Below are 17,513 nucleotides of genomic sequence, written 5' to 3' on the forward strand. Positions count from 1 at the left end.
ATCTACATCGGAGGATGTGGGCCGGACGAATTTAACGCAGCATAGGATCTACACTGGAGAACACCTCCCTATTAAACAGCATCCAAGACGACTACCGTTCGCCAAGAAGGAAGAGGTTGAGACCCTCCTGAAAGAGATGAAGGAGAACGATGTAATCGAACCTTCATCCAGTCCTTGGGCGTCTCCCATCGTCTTGGTCCGAAAGAAAGATGGCTCCACCAGATTTTGTGTCGATTACCGACGGCTGAATGAAATCACCAAGAAAGACAGTTACCCTCTTCCACGGATAGACGATACCTTGGACACTCTTTCCGGACACAAGTGGTTTTCGACCCTGGACTTGAAGAGCGGCTACTGGCAGGTTGAGATACGCCCTGATGACCGAGAGAAGACAGCGTTTACAACTGGACAAGGCTTATGGCAGTTTAAAGTGATGCCCTTCGGCCTCTGCAATGCACCAGCTACGTTCGAGCGTCTTATGGAGACAGTGTTAAAAGGACTTTCCTACGAATCCTGTCTGGTCTACTTAGACGATATCATCATCGTGGGACGCAGTTTCGAAGAACATCTGGCAAATCTTAGAAAGGTGCTGCAGAAGCTTAAGGAAGCCAATCTGAAGTTAAGCCCGTCCAAATGTAATTTGTTCCGCCGGGAAGTGAACTACCTTGGTCACATCATCTCTTCTGAAGGTGTACAAACCGATCCAGAAAAGGTATCTGCAGTCAAGAGTTGGAGTCGTCCCGAAGACATCCATCAGCTGCGAAGTTTCCTGGGGCTCTGCACGTACTACAGGAAGTTTGTAAAGGGTTTTTCCAACATTGCACGAAATTTGCATAAGCTGACGGAGAGCAAGCAAAAGTTTCAATGGTCCAAAGAATGCGAAGATGCATTTCTACGACTGAAGGAGGCCTTAACATCAACGCCTATCCTCGCCTATCCTCAGCCTGAAAAATCCTTCATCCTGGACACTGATGCTTATCAAAGTCGGAGCGAAATTACTGCGTCACCAGAAAGGAGTTACTGGCCATAGTGAAAGCTGCAGAACACTTCCATCATTACCTCTACGGCCGAAAATTTCTGCTTCGGACAGATCATGCCTCATTAACTTGGCTTTTGAACTTCAAAAATCCGGAAGGCCAGATAGCCAGATGGATACAGCGACTCCAGGAATATGACATGGAGATCAAACACCGAAAAGGGTTATCTCACGGTAATGCTGACGCTTTATCAAGGAGACCCTGTCCTGAGAACTGCCACTATTGTTCCCGAATCGAGAAACAGTATGGAACGACTAGCCCTATCGCCTATCAGGTGACAGTGACTCCAATATCATCAGAACCTGATCCATGGAGTGACGACCAAGTTCGAAAAGATCAACTTGAAGACCCCGACATAAAACCAATTTTAGAGTTCATGGAAAGTGACAGTCGACGCCCTAGCTGGCAGGACGTTTCCATCTTCAGTCCTGCAACAAAAAGATACTGGGCTTTATGGAACTCACTCCATTTACGGAACGGCGTGCTGCACCGGAAATGGGAATCTGACGACGGCAAGACATCTAGGTGGCAGTTACTACTTCCTCGATCCAGGATTTCAGATGTTCTGAAAGAAATACATAGTAGTGCGACTGGAGGACATTTTGGTGTCTTGAAAACTCTCAATAAAGTTCGGGAGCGCTTCTTTTGGAGCAAGGCAAAGGATGACGTGGAGAAGTGGTGCCATTCTTGTGACGCCTGTGCTGCTCGTAAAGGACCGAAGAAGAGAAGCAGAGGGAAGCTACATCTGTACAACGTTGGAGCTCCTTTCGAACGAATTGGGACCGACATCCTGGGTCCTCTACCAAGAACTGCTGATGGGAACAAATACATTCTTGTTTCCATCGACTACTTCACCAAATGGCCGGAAGCATATCCCATTCCAGATCAAGAGGCTACTACCGTAGCAGAGACTCTAGTCCAACATTGGATCTCGAGATACGGAACACCTTTGCAGATTCATTCCGATCAAGGGAGGAATTTCATCTCTGCTGTGTTTAAGGGCCTATGTCAAATTTTCGGAATTGAGAAAACTAGGACAACACCACTACACCCACAATCGGACGGCATGGTGGAGAGATTTAACCGCACAATCCTGAATAATCTCTCACTTATGGTATCCAGAAATCAACAGGATTGGGACAAGAAGCTACCTTTGTTCCTGCTGGCCTACCGCAGTGCTGTCCACGAGACTACCGGATATGCCCCATCTCAGATGCTCTTCGGACGAGAGCTTCGGCTACCTTGTGATCTCGTCTTCGGTCGTCCTCCGGATGCGCCTTCATCGCCTGAGGAGTACATCCAGGATCTCCAGGCCCGGTTGGAAGACGTTCATAACTTCGCACGAGAGCGAATCAACATCGCGGCGGAGAAGATGAAGACCCGATACGACACAAGGTCTACTGGACATGAATTCAACGAAGGCGACAAGGTTTGGTTATGGAATCCCATCCGACGGAAAGGTCTTTCACCCAAATTGCAGTCGCATTGGGATGGACCCTACAAAGTCGTTAACCGACTAAATGACGTCGTAGTGAGGATCCAAAAATCACCTAATGCAAAACCTAGGATTGTACATTATGATCGGTTAGCCCCATACTATGGCCATAGTTCATGAGTATTACGTAAACAACCATGGTTGATAACATAAAAGTTGTAGATAATTTTTGCTTTTAATGTTTAGTAATATTTCTTGTTATTATTGTGTTTTCTGTATCTGTTAGTTATTAATTAATGTGTATATTTGTAAACTTGTGAAAGAAGTTTGGCACCCTTTCTGGGGATTGTACTGCCCGGGACGTGCAGTCCTTAGGAAGGGGGCAATGTTACAAATTCTGTAAATAGTAATTATTGTAGGAACGTAACCTGTAAATAGTTTCCCGTAATGAATATACAACCCCTTTTTCATTCGGCTAAATTATACGACCCCTATTTTCTTTCTTTTCATTGATAACGGTCTACTACTTTACAGAAGCGTGTGGAATATTTGAGAAATTTCTTTTCGGTGTATTTAAGCCGTTAGCGATTTATAAACAGTTAGTTTCGATTCAGATTTCGAACTGAGAAGATTTTTGGTCTGTTTATAGCGAGGCATTTCGCTGTGTTGTTTTCGTATTTGGAAGTAAATACGTGTGTAAACGTTGAGTTTACGGTGTTGTGTGATAATTGCTTAATTGCTGATGAATAATTTAGCAGTTGTTGAAGATCTTTCCTGTACATAGTGTAAATAAATTTCCTGTGTTTTTATCAAGAACTGTGTCTTCATTTCAAGAAAGTGGAAGTCGCACCGAATCCGCTACAATATTTTTATCTTTATCCATGGCCCCACTAGATGGCGTTGACACTTCACGACGTTTTTCTTTCTTTTTTTTTTTAAAGCGTAAGTGCATCAAGAGCGTCCATGCTTTATCTAATGGCAAAATATTGCGCTCAGCGCAAATGGCATCAGTGAATGACATTTTATCAGTTCTGATGTCATGCGCAGAAGCGAAAAGATTGAAACTGAATCTGCACACCGATTAAATTTTTTTAAAAAGATCATTAAACTTTGTTAAATGATTTAAAAATGGTAAAATTTCTGTGTTTTTAAGCATACTCTTTCAAGACAAAATACTTTTAAAATTTGGGAGACAACCCAATTCAACAACTACAATTTCTAAATGCTAGGGCTGCCATAAACTTGTAGACATCGCCAATCGCTTTAAGCAACTTTTCGATTGCCGCCGAGGTAGAAAATAAACAAACGCCAAATCAAGTGACGTAACTTTAACGGAAAAGTACCAGTTCATGTCTTGTTGTACTGCTATTGTTTAAAATCATAATTTAAATAGACGTGTTTATACAAGCATCCTTTATTTACAGAAATGCTTGCGCGATGTGTTTAAACCTAGATATTTAGTTTTACTACATCTTCTTGAAAAGTAAAGCGCTCGTGAGAACACTAAAATTTTATCAAAATTTCTTCAATCACGATTGAAGTGAGAGTTTCGGCTAAAACGGACGTTCACAATTAATTTATCCTGCTTTTGCGTTACTGCAATGATGACTAGCTTTATTTGAATGTGTAGTAATTTGGTTGTTAAGCAGCATGCTAAATTATTGCAGTTTGGGCTTAAAGGCATCATCCAGTCAGAAAAAGCATATTAGTGCTACTAACTTCGAAAACAACACAGAACAGAGGCTGAATAGTAAGGGAAAGATAAAAAGACATTCAGCTCCCAGTACAAAAACCGTTACTTTATATTTAGCAAAGAGTTTAGACGACAGAAGGAACATCCGGTTAAAGTCATCCATTATGTGTTGCACACCCAAACGTCGTGAAAATAAAAAATCTGAGAATGCACTATTCAGCACTGTAAAACAGGGTAAATATCTTTTTATGGTGATATTTTCGTTAATTGTAGTGAAGTTTTGTCAAATAAAAGACTCGCCAAACCTGCTGCCAATTGAGGATTTCTCGATGATTGGGAAATCGGCATGGTCGTCACATTTTTGGCGTAATAATTTCGATTTGAAAACGAAGTTACTTTACGGTAACCCTAACCCAATGAAAATAGATTCTCTCCCACTCTTATTTTTCGTATGCAAAAGAAAAATCTGTACCTCAGAGCCGAACTCAGTTTAGTCCAAAAATTGTGATTTTCCGTTTATTAGTGCATTTTATGTGGAATTTGATTAAATATCGGGGGATATTTCGATAATTGGGAATCTGGCAATCTTTCTTCATTGGCGTCAATTTTTTGCTCTATAGAGCAGGTGCTATAGCACCTGCGCTAGAGGTATTTTTCTTTGCAAATCAAAACAAAGGCATCGGAAACATCTATTCACATAGGGTTACTATAAATCAGCAGGGTCACCAAAATAAAATTATTTACGCCAAAAAACAGACTACCGCGCCAGATTTCCAATTATCCCTGCATCGAGTCATATGAATGCAATCCTTTAAAAAAAAAAAAAAAAAAAAAAAAAAAAAAAAAAAAAAAAAAAAAAAAAAAAAATTAATTTGAATTTTTGGCATCTTGAATTCAAATTATGTTTTTCGCAATCACGAGCGTATGTGTTTGTGTAGGCGCATGTGTGTGGGTGCGTAAGTGTATGTATGCATGTATGTGAGTGAGTGTTGTGTACGTGCGTGTGTGTAGGCGTTCGTGTGTGTGTAGGCGTTCGTGTGTGTGTGTGTAGGCGTTCGTGTGTGTGGGACATGGACGTCACCGCCCAGCAAAAGTGGATTTCGGGGGACAGTGCTCAGGACCAGCCGCGCCGCCGCCGGTGGACGGTGGTGCTGCAGGCCTGGTCCAAGCTGAAAAAGGAACCGGAACATCAAGGACTGTCAAGTGAGAACAATAAGCAATCGTGATTGCTCAAAAAAAAAAAAAAAAAATTTGAATTACGAAACTTTGAATTCAAATTATGTTTTTCGCAATCACGAGTTGCGACAAGACTCTACTGGTTAGAGTTATTGTTTCTAGAAATGGCTCCCCCGCCCAAGCATGTCCCTCCTCCTGGGCGCTTACGTGTATATATAGTTGTGTGCGTGTGTGTGTAGGCCTACGTGTGTGCACGTAGGCGTGTGTATGTGTGTAAAGGCGTGCGCGCGTAGGCGACTGTGTATGCGCATGCGTGTGTAGGACATGGACCAGCCAAAGTGGATTCCGGGGGACAGTGCTCAGGACCAGCCGCGCCGCCGCCGGTGGACGGTGGTGCTGCAGGCCTGGTCCAAGCTGAAAAAGGAACCACAACGTCAAGGACTGTCAAGTGAGAACAATAAGCAATCGTGATTGCTCAAAAATCATTTGTGATAATTTGCCAGTGTTGATCACGAGTCTAGTCCTTTGTATGCACTACGTGACCGTTTTTCCATTTTCTTGTAAAGTAGCGATTATGTGAATTACGTTAGTCTGACTCTGAGTTACAGAAATATTCCTCGAGCAGGTTTTGGTGCCCAAAGATTGCCAATTTCCTATAGTTATCAAAATGCTCTTTCGCTTTTTTTTTTACTGGGGTATTATCTTAGCGACGGGGTAATTATCTTAATACTTCAGTCAATAAAGGGTATATGTCAGAACAAATTAGGGACAAGCTGAATTTTTGCCAGTTGTAGCACCTAAGTAGGGGAGTATTTTCCCAAAAGTCCCCGCCTCTCCCCCTTGAGCTTTTCCCCCTAACCCCCCTTTCGTATAAAATTAGAAGTTTTTAAACAAACGCCTATATGTCCATTAAAATAATATCCAAGTTTTTCAACTTAACATATTTTTAATCTTTATAACATGATAAATGAGAAATTATCTTTTAAGTTTTTATACGATGAATATTTGTACATTTAATAAAAAGTTGTATTTGCTCTATGCTCCAGGGCATATGTGCCCCCCCCAAGGACGTAGCCAAGGGGGGGGTCCATGGGGTCCGGACCCCCCCCCCCCCCCTTCCCGAAAGACCACTGTCTGCTTTTTCTCAGTTGTTGCACCTCACGACAACAAAAATTTTCCAAAGAGAGAAATTTTATGAAACCCGGTATTTTCCCCTTAAATATTCCCATTTATCGACAATTTTCCCGCGTCCGAGTCAATTCAGAACACGAGAACCTCGTGAAATAACTGCGGGTTCCGAGTTGCCGCCGGTCTCTTCCTGTGTCGCGAAGAATCCGTCCGAAAACGATGAATTTCCAATTCAACCCAACTGGGTTGTGACCTTGAAATTCGGCCCCTCTCCCTCAGCCCACCAAATTGCCATCGGCAAAGTAATTGAAAACAAACATTCCCCAGTCTCATTGGGGTGGTTTTCTTTCTTTCTTCTTTTCGTTTTGACTCTTTTCCCGTTTGGACTTGATTTCCTAGACACATGCTGCACGAAGGACAGCCAGAGTGAGGTGCATCCCTGGTGAATTAGTAATTGAAATTCCTATTATTTTCTGTTTTAACACACAGTTTTTTTCTACCACGCACTTATAGGAAACATATCTTGAACAAAATTGTAATCAGAAGAAAATTAAGTGTACATAAACTAGGTAAGTTGTAGTGTTTCCTTAACAATACGAGCAATTTGTGTTAATATGTTTTCCCATTTAAAAACTAAGTTCCGACAGCAACGAAAAAAAAATTCTACACATTTCGTGTGATTGAGGATGAGAAAAAATAAATATTAATTATTAATTTATTTTTGAACTTTATATTTTTGGTATGATTTATTTCAGATTCATTTTATATTTTGATTAATAATCTTATTTAAACTTTTAGTTTATTTTTAACAATAATAGATTACTTATCTCCCCGGAAGCTTACAACTTTTAAACTGTTATCCTGAAAAGTTCGTTTTTTTTTTTTTTTTTTTTTTTTTTTTTTTTTGAACATAAGTGAATAAATAAATTTGAAGTTGATGCAACGAAATTACTTTTCGCTGTATCAAAATTTTATGAAGCGAAGAATGAAATTGAAAATTACTTGAATATTTTACTGTAATCAGTTTATGAAATTGCAAGTTCGGCCATATTAACACATGTAATTTAAAAGTAATTATTAGAAATTCGTACTTTTAAATCTTACTGAAATGTGAGTCTATGGTCCCAAGAGAAGAGCAGCTAGTCATTTTTAACTGAAGAAAAAAATCTTTCTTCGATGTTGTTCTGTTTTTCAAGAAAAGCATATTTGTATTTGTTTCATTGGAATAAATTTTCTGATTAGTATTTACCGCCTTTTTACTGAGGAATTATTTAATAAGCGTCTATGCATCCATCATTAGTAAATTGCGAAGGTAGCATTAAACGTAACAAAAAACGGACATGTGCATTTAACTATAAAATTACCAGGTGAAAGTTTCTGCTATCTACGCATATAATTAAAAAAAGGTCAATGCGAGGTACATTTTCTTGTGTTTTTCACGTCTATATTAGATTTTTTTTTAACTCTTAATTTCTTCAAGTTAAAATATTTGCTATTTCTTGCAATAGAATATCTTTTACTAACATCACATAAAAGAAAGAAAAAAAAAAGTCTATACGTTATAAAATATGATATGCTTTCGAGAATACATGATGATTACAAAATCGCTCCTAGAATGGAAGTTATACAAATTTGAAAATGAAAGAATCAGAAGTGTTATTATTGTTAGATGAATTTTGGAAGGTAGATTTAAATCATTACTGGATTTTTAACCACAATCATTCTAAGATTTTTTTACAAAAGATTGTCTTTAGGCTTTTGAACATCAGATGACTGTTGAGCAAAAAATTTATAAACTGAGGCTATACGAAACCTATAAGTTTTGATTTCAAAAATTGGCTAGCTTTATGCATATTACATATTGTTGAAAATGTATCTAATTTAATGCTACTGTATTATCGCAATCGCAAACGGGACGAAGATTACCTTAATGATCAAAATTTGACGTTTGACTCCAAATCATGGAATTTTCGAGTCGAACACTTGCTTACTGCTAATAAAGACAGTAAAGTAACCAAGTTATAATCAAATATTGACACGATAATTCGTAATAGAGTATATTGCCATTTTCCCTGTAGTTGTTTACAATTATATTTTTAATTTGAAAAAGACTGATTTGTACAGATGTTTTTTTTTTTGTATTGGCAGAATAAACTGAACTCGTGTTTGGTGGTGAGATAGGTGGGTGCGATGCTTCCTCTTGATCTTTTAAATGAAACATCAAATTGAAAACATCAGAGGAAAATCGCCAATAATGTTTAAATCATTCATGACCTTATAAAAAACATTTATAAAAAGCAATCATTTGCATTTTTTCCAAAATGTTGTTAAAATAAAAATACATAGATGCTTAATTTCATTCACCATACATTCCACTACTCGACAGGTAAAAGATCTCTCAGGTATTCGTTTGGCTTGACAAAATTAAACCCCTAGTGCAGTTTCGCACCGAAGAGAGCTCAAGTGTCTCCATCTGGTGGAAACTCGGCATCGAAATTTCCTATGCAGTCACATCCGCGCCTTAATGGTAGCATTTGAAAGACTAGATGCCATATCGGTGGTTCGCACTAGGTCAGAAAAGGCTAAAGCCTCCAACGAAGCCCCATTAGAAAGAAAAAAAAAATACCATAACGGATCCTAAGATAGCTTATTTTACCAATTCGTTTTGCAAAAAAATAACGATTTAAAAAAAACGGCAACACGCATTTTTTTTTTTTTTTAATGATTGCAACAAAGGAAGTCTCCATCCATCAAAGAGTTAATAGTTTGTTCAAGTTTTTAAATGATGGTTAAAAATGATAATTAGAAAACGGATAAAATTAGAAACTTCATTCAATTTCGTATAATCAAAAGAATGTTATAAAGTAGATAAATAAAGAACTAAATAACAAATAAATACCTTTGTGCTGAAACTTGGATTACTGATTATTTGAAATAAAGAACTAGTTCAAGCTTTTTAAATGAAACCTTGCTAATATTTTCGTCGAGAGGGTGGTTGAATTTTGCCAGAAATCTTGTTCAAATCGGACAGGGTGGCGGAATTACGTTATATTGCATTCATAGTTATACATTCGACTCGATAGATATAGATTTCTTTATTTTTTTCAAATAAAATGACTTGTACATATTTTGTTGAAATATATTACAAAGCTTTAATATTTTATTAAACTATTACCTGCGTTTTCCAAGTAATCCATAGAACAGTTTTCGTTTTCCGATTTTCTTTTATTGTGAACTTTTTATTAATAGGAATTATATCACTCATTTTCAAAGCATCAGAACAGAGGAAGCTTATGTGATGGAATTTTTCTATCCATGTATGAAAACTTAGTATGGGAAAACTTTTAGTTTAATGTTAATTTTATAAACTGAGTAATTTTTTTGCCACTTAATGTAAAATTTTTGTTAAATAATTTTTTAATAAATGCTCTATCACTTTCAATTATTTAATTAATTTTAGTTAATTATAATATTTTAATAATTAGTTTTAATTGGATTTATTTTTTAACGTAAATATGAGCTACTAATTTTGCTTTAGCATGCCTCCTCTTTTGAAGTTCGTGAAACCTCGGACCCCCCCCTTAACAAAATTCTAGCTACGTGCCTGCCCCCCCCCCCTATTACACAAAAGATAAATGCACTTAATTTCAAATACGTTCTAATTCTGATTTTTAGTACATTTTTGGAACATACATTCAAGGAACTGAACTAAAACTCATATTAAAAATATACATATATTTTTTAAATGATTGTTTAATATATTGCAGATACGTCCTCACCAAAAGAAAAAGATGTTCGCAGAGCTAGAAAGGTTAGGTGGGGCAAGAAACTTCTACGTGAGTTCAACTACTATGCTAATTTGGATGAAGCAAAGTCTTCGAAAAATCAATGGATGTCATTTAATGGTGCTGTAAGGTATTGTTACTTGTTTTTTTTTCTTCTTTATTTTACTTATTCAAGTTCTAGTGGTTATTTTTTTTTCTCGCGCAAGACTTATTTGCAGTCTCGATCAACCTAAACCCACTTTTAAAAAATTTCCTTATTTATTTATTTACTGCCGGCCCGCCCCGACCTTTTGTTCAAGTTAAAAAAAAAACTATCTATCTCAAATAAATATTATGCAGTTATTTTTTAGTTAAAAATTTAATAATAAGCGACATTTTTTATTTCGTTTTTATGAGATTTGAAACAAATTCATTTACCTCATTTCCTGATCAAGAAAGACCAATATATTACCTTAGTGAACAATGCAATCTTCCTGTATGTAACGTTGTATTACACATCGTATAGTTGTACGTTTGAACTTCAGATTTGATGATAGTAATGGCATTAGAAATTTTCTTTGCAAATTGTGATCACTTAACTTGGAAAATTTATTATGCAGGGACCATGGGGATGCAAGGAAAATGAGCCAACTGATATACTGCTGGTGCTGCAAGAACAATAATCTCAATCATATTATTCCTTAGTGATTTTATTTGGGGTTCAATTCCATTGCATAGATTATGCAATTTTAAGTTGCGCAATAAAACTTATTTGGGTGTCACTTTTTATTTTAATAGCATGAAGAAAACTCCTGAGGAGTTAAGGGAGTTAAGGAATTCATGTGCATGATGCACAGCGTTGTTGGCAAAAACTATTGTCCTCTCGTACATCCACATGCAATTTTCTGACAAAGAGTTTTAGTTTAGGATACACATTCAGGATTAAATCTTTTAGAGAGAATTTTCCAACTCAACTATTTTGATAAGATATCCTGTACCATGTGTTTTCCGGTTACTTTCTTGCAGTAAAAGACTCTAGTATTACCACCAACTCCTAAACGGTGTTTTCCAGTTCCACCGGGTATGCCGAGAAAAAGTGATTTCGTTCTTGGTTTTCATACACCAATCTTGTTTTTATAGAATTGTTTCCGTTGATTCTCTGCAGCAATGGGAAAAAAAGTCCTCAATTGAGTTTCCGCTTCATTGACAAATTTTACCATATATTTAAATTAGACTTCCGTTTAAACACTAAAAACAATTAAGAAACGTTCCTGGAAATTAACGTTCAGCTGATGTGCCCAATTTTTGCAAGAAACGTATCTTGCAAAAAACAAAAATGTTTTCTGCTAAAATTCAGTAACTTTCCAGTAAATTATCCTGGATTATTTCTGAAGAATTCCGTAGCCTTTCCGGTTAAAGCCAGTCGTGTTATCTGGAATTTTAGGTAGGTGTAATATAATAGCTTTTCACCTTCCTGCTTCGCCAGAAATTCTCTAAAAGGTTTTTTTTTCTTTTTTTTTACAATCATGGCCACAGCTATGACAAAATTGCAAGCGAGTACCATGAATCTAACTCGCTTGCGGAGCTACGGATTTTAGTGTCTTATTTGCTCTTGTACGGGCTTAGTCACTCTGGACTGGTCGTAATCGAACTGATGCCGATACGCTTATTAAATACGTTAAGTTAACCTTTATACTAGTAGCTAAAAATATTTTTCACAACAGTGGAAAGTATGCATTCGTACAACTTGTAGAAATTTAGGAAGCTTTTTGACAAAGATGCTTAAGTTCTTTTTTGGAAGAGAATAAAATCCTGTGAAATCCAGAAACGTTCCACGGAAATAATCACTAACGCTTCGGATTTTTTTTTACAGTGTGTTATTTAACATTGAACGACAATTTTAGTATTTCTGCTGACGTTCGCCTTGCAATATGTCGTCACAGTAATCTTTTTGAAATGTTTGCCATATAGCAATAGGATCTAAAAGTTGACATAAAAGTTAGAGTAGTTATAAACAGTTCTCAAGGTTAGTTTCTGAGGTTTGTCGTCCTCTATAAGACCGAGTTCTGTACTTGCTGCTTGATGGTTTGGCAATACCTTTAACTGTCAAAAGACTTTGGAAATGCGTTGGACCAAAAAAATGTTCTAAATGAATTCTTACATGACAAAACTCCGATTGGCTAATAGGATAAATATTGTAATTCGACTAAGAGTTGACTCTTTCTGAATCGCAGGATGCCGTTCAACCTCTTGTACTTGTTTTCTTCAAGAAACTTTTTTCACATGCGTTTATTTATTTATTTATTCATTTTTTTGGAAATTTCTTCTGATGTTATATTTGTGAGCTATGTTCTTTAATTATATCGTTTGAAATGCCTAAATACGATCATGAAGAATATTTCTCCAAATAATGTTATTTCTTTTTCATTTTGTCAATTTCTTTCCTATCGAATGTTCTTTGTTCATCATTTTTTAACTCTTGACTTTGAATGTATGGGGTAATTATGTGCAATTTTTCTTTAAGTGTAAGAATGTATTAAACTGCATGTACTTAAGTGGATTTATCAGCGGATATTTTTCATTTCGATGTATATGAATAAAAAACCTTAAAAGATAGCCCAAAATACATGCAAAATTACAACCTTTAGAAGCACAGATTAATATCGACTATCTGCACTACTTGAATTCAAAAACTAATTTGCTCGAAGCGAATCTCAGTTAAAATTTATTTTGGATAAATTTTACGGCATTAGCATTCCGTGATTCTAATTAATTTGCAATGTTCATTGCCAAGAGTATGCTATGTAACTTATCCTCGGCAGCCTCACAGGTTTGGCGGGATTTCATGCTGACATCGTGATATTCACTTCTTTCACGTGTTCCCAACCCTCAGCATTCAGTTCGTAGAGAACCGTCAACCATTTTGTCATTACGGATGCGGGGTTATCGGGAATTGCTTTTCCGTATATAAGAACAATACAGTACGAAACAAAAACTGGTAGCAAAGACAGACTATTAGTTTAAAAAATAGTATGAATACATATATGCATAAACGCATAAATTATAGCCTATGTCACTCAGTGAGAATGCACCTTTCATGTAGTGAAATGATTTTTCAAATAGTTGCAGTAGTTCCGAAGATTACCTCGAACATATAAACACACAAAAAACCGCTCTCTCTCTCTTTATAATATTAGTATAGATTTACACAGAAGCTAAACGGCTTCATAGACGACTGCGTACATAGTACAACGTGCCTTGCCTCCGGACACACAGAGGAAAGATTCACAACACAAGAGAAAGAAATAACACCCAGTGCACCTGCGGGAATTGAATCCACGACCTCCGGCTTAGAAGGCGAAGCAATTCAATTCAAGGCAATCATTCCCAGCATAACAAAACATTCACACAAAGGAAGACAAAGACTGGAGAGAGAAAGTATATCCATGCGCGAGCCGGGATACGAACTCGAGACCTCCCTATCGCCGGTATACTTCTCTGACCACTAGACTAGAGTGCCTTGACAACAGAGTGGCGACAATAGCGGTGTTTTTTCCCCCCGGACAAGTGCGGCCGCAACTTTCGTCCAGATGCGAGGAGAGAAAATTTTGACCGTTTGGCGATTTGCCACCAAGTGTGAATCGTTATCGCGGTTTTGGCAGCAGACGTGACTTCAGTTTCTGAAGCATTTCGTAGAGGCTACTGAGTTTCTCTTCATTCTTTCTTTTCACTTATCCGCCAAAAACAAATACATACATAAGATTTCTAAGAAAAACGAATTGAAAATGATAAACGGCATTACCATTTTCTTTACATATTATGTGTGCGTGAATGAAAACAAATAAATGACAAATTTTAACTTTCACAAGAGAAAAAAAATTTATAAAAAAACCCGATTGAGTAGCAACTGTAGAATCAAGAGGGAAAATTGAAAATCCTTTTAAAAGCCTTATATTATTAAAAATCAATGTCAGGTATATTATTTGCTATTGAATAGAAACTGGCAACATATTAAAATATCATTTTAAATCATTGCTTTTAATTTCCTTGTTGGCCAACAATGGATTCGTTTATCAATCGCGTGAATAAAGGCTCAGTCGTTATTAAAATCTGCTTTTAAAAAACGTTATATTTCGAATTCTATAAAATATGGAAGTTCCAAACACATTCTATTGGACGCGGAAAAAAATTCTCTTTATTTTGGTATTAAATTAAAAAAAAATTTAACTATGTTTTCACTGCAAAAATTGCGAAAAAACTTTTAGACGGGTTTAATTAATATCTTCGTTAATTAATGTCATCCAAAGATGCAGCCTAGCTAAGAACACTCTCGATCAGCTCTCCTTTCGAACATTTTTTTTTTTTTTTCAAAATCGGTCCATCCGTTTAGTCGCTAGAGTGTCTCAGACAGACACACAGATACAGACACGTCAAACTTATAACCCCCTTCCATTGTTTGTCGGGGGTTAAAAATGAGTCTTGAAAAAAAAAAAAAAAGCTATGATAATTGTTTTTCAACGAGAGAAAATTCGAAAGATAAATAATTAATTTTTATTACTTATTGTAACATGCAATAAAAAAAAGTTCCTCTTGAAGCAAATTAGGAAACATAATATATCTGTAGCTGGGCGGTTCAAGGCAAATCACCCGATTCAAGATCGAGATCGAGACTTTTGCACTATCTTACTCAACATTTTAAACTATATTTAGAAGTACAAGAAGAATTATATGCGAAGATATCAATGAACTAATTTTTATTCTATAAGTTCATAAATGGCAATCCAATTGAGTAATAAAAATTATCAGAAATTTTTTTTTTCTAACTCGTCATACATGCATACGAATAAGTTTAATTAATTTCTGCTATAACCAATTTTTACGAAAATAAGAATTGAAATGATCAAAACAAAGTATTAGCTATAGATAACTGAAATGTATAGTTTCTCACTGTATAAATGCAAACAAATTCTAAACAAAATGAACGATTCACTTCTAATGGTTATCGCAACGTATATTTAAAAAAAAAAACTTTTATCTTCGAAGAAATTAGAAAAAAAAAAAGTATATCGTAAACTGAATGCTACAACTAGGTAACTGCAAATTTGCGTAAAGTTGAATGTTTTACGAAGGGTTGGTTCAATGATACATTAATTTCGTGAAAAGATACTAATTCCTTGAGTTTTTTTCGAAACAGTATGAAAAATACTGAGTTGAATTTGCGTACTTTAGGATATACCCCACACAATGAATATGAATGATTTAAATTAATTTTAAACTTATTTAGTTTTGAACATTCACACTGTGAGTTATTGGAATTGAGTTTCACACCCATTCCCCTTTATGGTTTCTGTGTGTAAACAATAAAAATGTGCACCAGTTTCAATTTTCTCTATAATGAATCATAAATAATAAGCAGCTTCATAGAATAAACTTTAATAACATAGTTTCCATATAATAACTAATATATATTTCTTTTTCTTACAAACAAGATGCATTTTATTCTCAGATAATTATTTCATTTGAGTAAAAATATTACGGGATGAAACCCATTTACTAGCAAAACTAACTTCTAAAACCCGAAAATCAAACGCTCCTGAAACGGAGAATGGTTGTCGCAACGTTAGGGAAGCCAAAAAGTCCGCCAACACTATCGGAATCCAAAATCCCCAGATAAATGCTCTATAATTAAATCAATTTCTCGCTTAGAGTTCCAAAAATGATAAAAACTGATAGCCCATACATTTATGCACTTGAGACATAAGGTAAAATGTCAGTACGAAACTGATTATTCACAAAAAAAGCGTTTTTCTGAGACCCATCCAATCTTCCTATGTTAAGTCTACGAGACTTTCGTCAAGATGCCCTCCGGCGGACAGAGGCGCTTCCCCGCTTCTCAGGGGGGGGGGGGGGGGTGCTTGTCGTCACTCTGATCATTCAAGGCACTCTACACTAGACAAGGCGCCCGGCAATTTTAGTTATTGCTTAACAAAATCAAATTATTAAGCCTAAATCACAATATTTTAGCTATTCAAAAATACAAATCCTTTGTAAGCAAATACATCAAATTAGTCTTTGGGGCAAATCTCCCTGAGTCAAAGCTCCCTAGGTAGCTTTCTTTTGATCACCTTAAGTTTTTAGCGACTTACAATAAAGTTACATAAAACTGCTGCATATCAATATATAGCTAGAAAAGTGACTAAAAGATGTATATCTTACTCAAAACCGGAAGGTAAAAATGTAACAAATTCCAAAATCTGCAAGCTTTACTTGTAAGGTGCAGTACCATTTAACACTGAATTTTTTGAAAACTACTGATAATTTTGAAATGGCTTCGCCCTGCAAAATACTATGGTGCAAGGGCGCCCATATAGGGGGAAAGGGGGGCTTGAGCCCCTCCTTTGAAAATAAAACTTCCTTGTTTTTAGTATTTTTTTTCTTGGCAAAACTGTAGAAACATTTCTTCTCCAGCCATTAATGAATAAGTTATTAAAAATGTCAAATTTTAATGACTCTAAAATGTCCAGAAATCGGTTTCCATGGGGAAAATGCTAAACCATGGTTAAAATATCTGAGCCACCCCCCTTACAATTTTACATATGGGCGCCCATGCTATGGTATGAATATTCAACCAATAATATGACTAATATTTTCCCTAACTAACCTTTTCATGGAAAAAATACCCCATAGGTCAAGTCTCCCTGTGCCTCAAACTTCCCTCGTTTCACTTCTCTTCTTCTCAATAAGATGAAATAATGGACAAAGCTATTAAGTGTATATACGAGTAACTGTTCATACAAGTAAATACTTTGAATTTATGTTAATACAAACAAAACCGAAAGTTTTTTTTTCTACGAGTAGTTTAGTAAACCCTAATGTAGTTTACAATGTTTTCGCGGCTGTCACCAAAACCTATCTGTATTAAATGACTGATAAAAACCAGTAGTGTATTTTCTTTGTACAGGACTTTCATCGACAGCAGCGATGACGTGGTCTGCTAGTAATGAATCATTATTATTATTATTTGCTTATTTTCAGGTGGCTTAAAGATGCTGATCTATTGGACAACAAGCGAATTAACATCCATGATGTTGAAACACATTTCATCAATAAAACGAGGTAAGAAAACTAAAGCTATGCTAATTACGACAATAAGCTAAATAACTTGAATTAAATGCTATCACACAATCAAAATGAGAAAGTTGTTTAAAAATCTAGCTGCCCTTTTTTTTTTCAAGTATGTCCTTTTCCTTACATCCTTTTACTCTGGATTAAGTTGGTAA

This window comes from Uloborus diversus, chromosome 5, assembly GCF_026930045.1.
Source record: "Uloborus diversus isolate 005 chromosome 5, Udiv.v.3.1, whole genome shotgun sequence".
Taxonomy (NCBI): domain Eukaryota; kingdom Metazoa; phylum Arthropoda; class Arachnida; order Araneae; family Uloboridae; genus Uloborus; species Uloborus diversus.